The sequence below is a fragment of the Panthera pardus genome, unplaced genomic scaffold, assembly GCF_024362965.1.
Source record: "Panthera pardus isolate Hobbes unplaced genomic scaffold, ASM2436296v1 HiC_scaffold_12, whole genome shotgun sequence".
Lineage (NCBI taxonomy): Eukaryota > Metazoa > Chordata > Mammalia > Carnivora > Felidae > Panthera > Panthera pardus.
In genome coordinates, this window is record NW_026526677.1 from 54,548,776 (window position 1) to 54,558,270 (window position 9,495).

Sequence of the window (9,495 nt, forward strand, 5' to 3'; positions counted from 1 at the left end):
TAGGGGCGCCTGGGTGGCGCAGTCGGTTAAGCGGCCGACTTCAGCCACGTCACGATCTCGTGGTCCGTGAGTTCGAGCCCTGCGTTAGGCTCTGGGCTGATGGCTCGGAGCCTGGAGCCTGTTTCCGACTCTGTGTCTCCCTCTCTCTCTGCCCCTCCCCCGTTCATGCTCTGTCTCTCTCTGTCCCAAAAATAAATAAAAAACGTTGGGAAAAAAAAAAACTAAAAAAATAAAAAAAATTAAAAAAAATAAAAAAAAAGAAGTCGGTTATAGTGATGATATTCAGCAGGGCGAAGATTGGGTCTGGCAGGGTCTTTCAAATTTCAGGTACAATATAGGACAAGTCTACATTGTTGAAACAAGTTTTTCCACAAAATTCTGGCCCTGGGCAGGTGAATAACCAATCACAGACTAGCAAAGATAACCTGGTTTAGGTCTTTGGATTATTAAGAGATATCAATTGTATTATTATTTTCAAATACAATAAAATGTGTCATTAGTAAGGTTACATTGCTATATTAAACACCTCATAAGGTATTATTCACAATGATCTTCATAAAATGCAGGGAGATGAAAGAGCAATGACAAAGTTTCAAATTTACAAAGAAGAAGCATAGAAATGAAAGAGATTTAAGGAATTTACCTAAGTTACATATGCAGGAAGTTGCACAGTTAAGAATCCGATGGAGAAAGTTTTCCTCCAAATCAATGCCTGGTGTTTCTAAAGCCTCCTACTTTGTCTAAACATGTGGAAAACTGCAGGATGAATCTCCTTGGTCCTGACTCTGTAGACGATGGGATTAAGTACTGGTGGGAGAAACAGGTAAATGTCAGCCATGACGATATGCACGATGGGACGCAAGTGTTTCCCAAAGCGATGGACCATGCATACCCCTGTTAGAGGTACAAAGAAGATAAGAACCACACATACCTGGGACAAACAAGTGTTGAGCACCTTTAGTCGCTCTTCAAAGATGCAATGCCCAGAACAGCATGGAGAATTAGGACGTAGGAAAGGAGTGTGAAAACTGAGTCTGCACCCAGTGTGATAATGACCACACACAATCCATAGATGTTGTTGACACTGGCATCAGAGCAGGATAATTTCAGAATATCCTGATGCAGACAAAAGGGGTGGCTGAGCACATTAGCCTGGCAATAATGATAGCGCCGTAGCAATATGGATGTAGGCATCATGACTCCTGCACTTCACAGCAAGCAGCCCAAGCCAGTCTTGCCAATGACATCACTGGTGAGGACGCTTGAGTAGTGCAATGGACGATATACAGCAATGAATCTGTCAAAGGCCATGGCCAACAGCACTGAAGAATTCAAGAACGTGAAGGTGTGGATGAAAAAGAGCTAAGCAAAGCGAGCTCCTACTTTGATTTCCTGGGCTTCCCACCATTACACAGCCAGTATTGTGGGGAGTGTAGAGATGGACATGCCCAGGTCAGTTACTGCCAAGATGGACAGCAGATAATACATGGGCTGGTGGAGTGAAGACTCATTCCAGACAACAGAGAGGATGGTCATGTTGCCTATAAATGCCATCAGGTATGCAAGACAAAATGGAATTGAGAGCGAAGCATGAACAGACTTCAGCCCATGGAAACCTCCTAAGAGAAGGATGGGTTCCATAGCATCACTGTTATTCCAGACCACCATGGTGGCCTTCAGAAACCTTTTGGGTGTGAGAGATGCTGACAAAGTCGCAGACTATTCAGATTGGTGAACAAATTCTACCATATTCATGTAAAATCAATCTTTAGTGTTTTTCAAATGACTTACACAAATGTGAGTATGAAGAAAGACATCCCAGGCATCTGAATCATCAGTTTGGGAACAGTTTATAAAATACGAAATTTGGTCACAACTGTATACTGGGACATGTGAGCACTGCTAGGATGCTATCAGGTTTATACCACAGCCTTGAAAAAATTCAATGTACATGCAAACTAGAGAAATGTAAACCTTTAGATAAATTGTGTAATTAATACAACAAAATCTAAGTAAAAATAAAGAAGCTGTATTGCTCTCCTTCAAATTAGCCTGAAGATCATTTCTCAATCTTATTTTTATTTTTCAGGGTTACCCTTATACCTTTAATCTCATTGTTTTTCATATATTTTTTTCTAAAAATTGACATATATGTTCTATGAAAGTGCAACACAATGAAGAAGAGAGAGGTCATTAATTTTAACATTTGATAACCTTTAATTCATTGAAATTTTGTAAAACATGGAAGCTCCAGTTGCGAGAGAAGCCAGGACTGATTTATTAAATCATCATGAAGAAAGAAAATCTGAGAATAGGTCACAAATGACCCTCTGAAATCTAATTAAACACACATTTTCACTCATTAAAACCTAATAGTAAAGGACAAAATATTAGTGGCATATTTTACTAATAATAAGAATAATGATTTATTATACTTTTATTTCTTTAGCATTCCTTACTTCACAATGTTTTTCAGTTTTAAAAAAGGTGATCATATTTATGAACACATTTCTCAGATAAAGCAAATGATTTATCTATTAGTTCTTTTATCTACATATCAAACAATTTCAAATTTCTAATCATTTATTCCTTTTTCCAGGAACCTGACTAGTCCTGCCTATGTGGTCCCAAAGCACACAATGGACCTTCTTATACATGTGTCTCTTTGATATTAACAATTGTAGGATTAAATGTAAGTCAGAATTTTTTGCCTTTCAATTTTATTTATCTTTCCCATTATTTGATGATGATAATTTTTAGGCTTTTCTATTTGTCATCCATCTGACTTAGACAAATATATAACAATCCCAAAATGAATTATTGAACTCCCAGATAAATTTGAATTGTGCATACTAGAATATAAATTCTTTGGTATTCCAAGACTTTACCCAATTGGAACAGATAATCAGAGAGGATATGATGCTTTATATTCATTATTTTTGACCTCTATATTATTTACCAGTGTATTTTTATTTTTTTATGTAGTTGTTGATCTAATTGTGTAAATGCTATTATATTCTTTTGTCATTTTATATAATGTACTATCTCTATATTCTTTAATAATCTTCTAGGCCACTATTTTTAGCACCTAACATTGCGTGCATATCTTCATATGATTTTTTATCATATTTTAAGGTTTTCCACAGCATGGATTTTCAGAAAGGGGTACACTGAATCAAAAAATATAACATTTAATATATACTGATGTATATTGCCCAATACAAATTTAAAAACAATATTTAAAATTAGACTATCATTTCTTGAATAATATTGCACTGGTCCCTCTGTTAAATATATACTTTATCTTATTTAGTTACTGTAGTAACCATATAAAAACAAAGTAAAACACAGAAGTGTCTACTTATTTGTTCAAGGTCACATAACTGATAAGTAGAATAGCCAGGAATTCACGTGTCTGTCTTTTTTTTTTTTTTAATATGAAACTTATTGTCAAGTTGGTTTCCATACAACACCCAGTGCTCATCCCAGCAGGTGCCCTCCTCAATACCCATCACCCACTTTCCCCTCCCACGCACTCCCCATCAACCCTCAGTCTTCTCAGTTTTTAAGAGTCTCTAATGGTTTGCCTCCCTCCCTCTCTAACTTTTTTTTTCCTTCCCCTCCCCCATGGGTTTCTGTTAAGTTTCTCAGGATCCACATAAGAGTGAAACCATATGGTATCTGTCATTCTCTCCATGACTTAGTTCACTTAGCATAACACTCTCCAGTTCCATCCATGTTGCTACATAAGGCCATATTTCATTCTTTCTCATTGCCAAGTAGTATTCCATTGTGTATATAAACCACAACTTCTTTATCCATTCATCAGTTGATGGACATTTAGGCTCTTTCCATAATTTGGCTATTGTTGAAAGTGCTGCTATAAACATTGAGGTACAAGTGCCCCTATGCATCAGCACTCCTGTATCCCTTGGGTAAATTCCTAGCAGTGCTATTGCTGGATCATAGGGAAGATCTATTTTTAATCTTTTGAGGAACCTCCACACTGTTTTCCAGAGCAGCTGCACCAGTTTGCATTCCCACCAACAGTGTAAGAAGGTTCCCGTTTCTCCACATCCTTGCCAGCATCTATAATCTCTTGATTTGTTCATTTTAGCCACTCTGGCGTGAGGTGATATCTGAGTGTGGTTTTGATTTATATTTCCCTGATGAGGGATGACATTGAGCGTCTTTTCATGTGCATGTTGGCCATCTGGATGTCTTCTTTAGAGAAGTGTCTATTCATCTGTTCTGCCCATTTCTTCACTGGATTATTTGTTTTTCAGGTGTGGAGTTTGGTGAGCTCTTTATAGATTTTGCATACTAGCCCTTTGTCCGATATGTCATTTGCAAATATCTTTTCCCATTCTGTTGGTTGCCTTTTAGTTTTGTTGATTGTTTCCTTTGCTGTGCAGAAGCTTTTTATCTTGATGAGGTCCCAATAGTTCATTTTTCCTTAAATTCCCTTGTCTTTGGGGATGGGTCAAGTAAGAAATTGCTGTGGCTGAGGTCAGAGAGGTTTTTTCCTGCTTTCTCCTCTAGGGTTTTGATGGTTTCCTGTCTCACATTCAGGTACTTTATCCATTTTGAGTTTATTTTTGTGAATGGTGTAAGCAAGTGGTCTAGTTTCATTCTTCTGCATGTTGCTGTCCAGTTCTCCCAGCACCATTTGTTAAAGAGACCGTCTTTTTTCCATTGGATATTCTTTCCTGCTTTGTCAAAGATTAGCTAGCCATACTTTTGTGCGTCCAATTCTGGAGTTTCTATTCTATTCCATTGGTCTATGCATCTGTTTTTGTGCCAATACCATGCTGTCTTGCTGATTACAGCTTTGTAGTAGAGGCTAAAGTCTGGGATTGTGATGCCTCCCACTTTGGTCTTCTTCTTCAATAGTGCTTTGGTTATTCGGGTTCTTTTGTGGTTCCATAAAAATTTTAGGATTGCTTCTTCTAGCTTCAAGAAGAATGCTGGTGCCATTTTGATTGGGATTGCATTAAATGTGTAGATTGCTTTGGGTAGTATTGACATTTTGACAATTTTTATTCTTCCAATCCATGAGCACGGATTTTTTTTTCCATTTCTTTGTATCTTCCTCAGTTTTCTTCATAAGCTTTCTATAGTTTTCAGCATACAGATCTTTTACATCTTTGGTTAGATTTATTCCTAGGTATTTTATGCTTCTTGGTGCAATTGTGAATGGGAACAGTTTCTTTATTTGTCTTTCTGTTGCTTCATTATTAGTGTATAAGAATGCAACTGATTTCTGTACATTAATTTTGTATCCTGCGACTTTGCTGAATTCATGTATCAGCTCTAGCAGACTTTTGGTGGAGTTTATTGGGCCTTCCATGTATAGTATCATGTCATCTGCAAAAAGTGAAAGCTTGACTTCATCTTTGCCAATTTTGATGCCTTTGATTTCCTTTTGTTGTCTGATTGCTGATGCTAGAACTTCCAAATATATAAAACAATCACAAACATAAGCAACCTTATTGATACGAATGTGGTAATCGCAGGGGACTTTAGTACCCCACTTACAACAATGGATAGATATTCTAGACACAGAATCAATAAAGAAACAAGGGCCCTGAATGATACATTGCATCAGATGGACTTGACAGATATATTTAGAACTCTGCATCCCAAAGCAACAGAATATACTTTTTTCTCGAGTGCACATGGAACATTCTCCAAGATAGATCACATACTGGGTCACAAAACAGACCTTCATAAGTATAAAAGAATTGAGATCATACCATGTACACTTTCAGACCACAATGCTATGAAGCTTGAAATCAACCACAGGAAAAAGTCTGGAAAACCTCCAGAAGCATGGAGGTTAAAGAACACCCTACTAAAGAATGAATGGGTCTCTATTTGCTGTCTACAAGAGACTCATTTTAGACCTGAGGACACCTTCAGATTAAGAGTGAGGGGATGGAGAACTATTTATCATGCCACTGGAAGTCAAAAGAAAGCTGGAGTAGCCATACTTATATCAGACAAACTAGACTTTAAATTAAAGACTGTAATAAGAGATGAAGAAGGGCATTATATAATAATCACAGAGTCTATCCATAAGGAAGAGCTAACAATTATAAATGTCTATGCACCGAATACAGGAGCCCCCAAATATATAAAACAATTACTCACAAACATAAGCAACCTTATTGATAAGAATGTGGTAATTGCAAGGGACTTTAACACCCACTTACAGAAATGGATAGATCATCTAGACACATGGTCAATAAAGTAACAAGGGCCCTGAATGATACATTGGATCAGATGGACTTGACAGATATATTCAGAACTCTGTATCCCAAAGCAACAAAATATACTTTCTTCTCGAGTGCACATGGAACATTCTCCAAGATAGATCACATACTAGGTCACAAAACAGCCCTTCATAAGTATACAAGAATTGAAATCATATCATGCATACTTTCAGACCACAATGCTATGAAGCTTGAAATCAACCACAGGAAAAAGTCTGGAAAACCTCCAAAAGCATGGAGGTTAAAGAACACCCTACTAAAGAATGAGTGGGTCAACCAGGCAATTAGAGAAGAAATTAAAAAATATATGGAAACAAACGAAAATGAAAATACAACAATCCAAACACTTTGGGATGCAGCGAAGGCAGTCCTGAGAGGAAAATACATTGCAATCCAGGCCTATCTCAAGAAACAAGAAAAATACCAAAAACAAAATAACAGCACACCTAAAGGAAATAGAAGCAGAACAGCAAAGACACCCTAAACCCAGCAGAAGAAGAGAAATAATAAAGATCAAAGCAGAAATAAACAATATAGAATCTATAAAAACTGTAGAGCAGATCAACGAAACCAAGAGTTGGTTTTTTGAAAAAATAAACAAAATTGACAAACCTCTAGCCATACTTCTCAAAAAGAAAAGGGAGATGACCCAAATAGATAAAATCATGAATGAAAATGGAATTATTACAACCAATCCCTCAGAAACACAAGCAATTATCAGAGAATACTATGAAAAATTATATGCCAACAAATTGGACAACCTGGAAGAAATGGACAAATTTCTAAACACCCACACACTTCCAAAACTCAAACAGGAAGAAATAGAAAATTTGAACATACCCATAACCAACGAAGAAATTGCATCAGTTATCAAAATCTCTCAACAAATAAGAGTCCAAGACCAGATATTACTAAATATTTATAATAGTGATCACAGTATAATCCTGGCTAGAGAGGAATGTTAATTACCAGTATCCTACCTTTCCATGACTAACTCTCTTCTTTGTGTCCCTATCAACTTTTAATTTCCTGAATGCTATGCTGTTTCTAGTATTTTGCTTTTATCTGTAATAAAAATGCTCATCTTTTTCTCATTGGTCTTTGTCCAAATCCTAAATTTGGTATCATGTCCTTTAGAATCCTTTACTGGAACACTTCTCCACCTTCCACCCAAGATAGAATATGTTTTTCTTTGTGACCTTTGGCACATTAATTATATAAATATTTATTTGACATTTATTTCACATCTGTTCCTCCTACTTGACTGATCTCTTTGTGGCCAGGGTATATTTTATGTATATCTTGATGTTCCCTGATGCTTTCACCCATTTGATCCTCAATAAATATTTGCTGGATAAGTATAAATGATCTTTCTTAGCTAGAGGCTAAAGGAATGAAGGACTAAAATGAAATATATTAGGATAACTGCTACATGTGGGTGATTGCCTCAAGCTGGCAATGATACCTCAAACCTTGGCTTACTATCCAATCCATATGAGTGAGGGAATCCCAGAGAGTCCATGTTAGTTATAAGTGGAAACATTTAAGTAAGAGAGACACATTTTGATATAATTGGTGCCTGGCTATCACTCTGTGTGAGGATTAAAGCAATATTATTGAAGATAACTTGTTGATATTATTTAAAGAAACTTAATATTCGAAGGTGTTAAAAGGTACATTGCAAATAAACATAAATTTAACACACATGATTTGCTTTTATACCAATTCCTGATCACTAGGGAATTGATACTATCCCATAAAGTGATATACAGGCCAGTTGTTTATTATACTGCTTTGTTTGCCTTGTTCTCTTCTTGTCCTCTCTTGCTCTCACATATGTTGCAAAAGTCTCGTGGATATCTTTTGTATATGATCAGTATCAACTATTGTTGCCTCTCTTTTCTAAACATGCTTCACCTCTCATTCTTGCTTTCATGCTTTTCTCCATTCCTCTCTTTTTCTTGCACATATTGTGTGTGTGTGTGTGTGTGTGTGTGTGTGTGTGTCTCCACATCTGTCTCCGGTACGCTTTTCTTACCTCTAGCCTCACAATCCATAAACTGCTGCACATGCCTGATGCATTTCTGAGCTGCTACTTCTGTGACCACTTTTGTTGAGCTTTTGAATATATTCCCCTGGGTTTAATTCCATCTTTGTAGATTGAATTCCTTGCTTAGTTTAGCTTCCGTCTCTATGTCACCTATTAACAATTAAGTGATAAATATATCACAGAAAAATTTAGTTTTGAAGTAAATGGATGTAGAATAATAGTCTAAATAGTGGAGAATACAGAGCAAGTTCTAAATGCAGTTATCACACTAGAAGAAAATAAAAACCTTACAAGCAGTTGATTAAATGGTTATTACATTCATGTTTGGGAGACACTCACCACCAATATCAAGGAGGCCACATTTGTGTGCAGGTGTTAGAACATGTCTTTGTGCCAGCTGCCAGATTTGTCTTTCTGTAATGTTAGTCATTCTATTTCTCTTAAGAAAATCAGAATAACCCCCACTTCCCAAGTCAAATACCTTGGCTGAAATGCAAAGCTTTGCCTTCTCTCCTATTAGGTATATACACTTCCATTCTCTTGGACTGCCCCACCCCGACTCAGGTCCCCTATTGCTACAGCTTAGTTGATTAGCCCATAAACACACATATACTCCTTGCTTCCATGTTATTGCTTCAGAAGATAATCTGAATTATTGCAAACAATAATTTCTTTAAAGGATGCATATTTTTATGTAATAGTATAACATTTTTATTTTACATAGAGGAACCTAGGATAGAATTTGACATTTACAAGGAATTTTTTTTAACATTTATTTATTTTTGAGACAGAGACAGAGCATGAATGGGGGAGGGGCAGAGAGAGAGGGAGACACAGAATCGGAAGCAGGCTCCAGGCTCTGAGCCATCAGCCCAGAGACCGACGCGGGGCTCGAAGCACGGAGTGCGAGATCGTGACCTGAGCTGAAGTCGGACGCTCAACCGACTGAGCCACCCAGGCGCCCCGAATTTGACATTTTCAATATTACAAAACTTGAGCAACACTCGTTTTTTTCTCCTGCTTGGAATACCAGTTGTTGTTTGTTGTTGTTGTTTGTTTTAACCCTGCCTACCTAGTAAACACAAATTAATCCAAACTTTAGGTCCAGGCCTAACTCACTAATGAGATAATAGTAACTCGGGGCATAGTATGCTTTTGATGATAATATTT

The 9,495-nt window shown here is 36.9% G+C and overlaps 1 pseudogene; it reads right to left on the reverse strand.

Moving 5' to 3' along the window:
• Window positions 1–721: 721 nt before the first annotated feature.
• Window positions 722–1,668, reverse strand: LOC109267020 (olfactory receptor 51L1-like; annotated as a pseudogene).
• Between the last annotated feature and the right edge of the window lie 7,827 nt (window positions 1,669–9,495).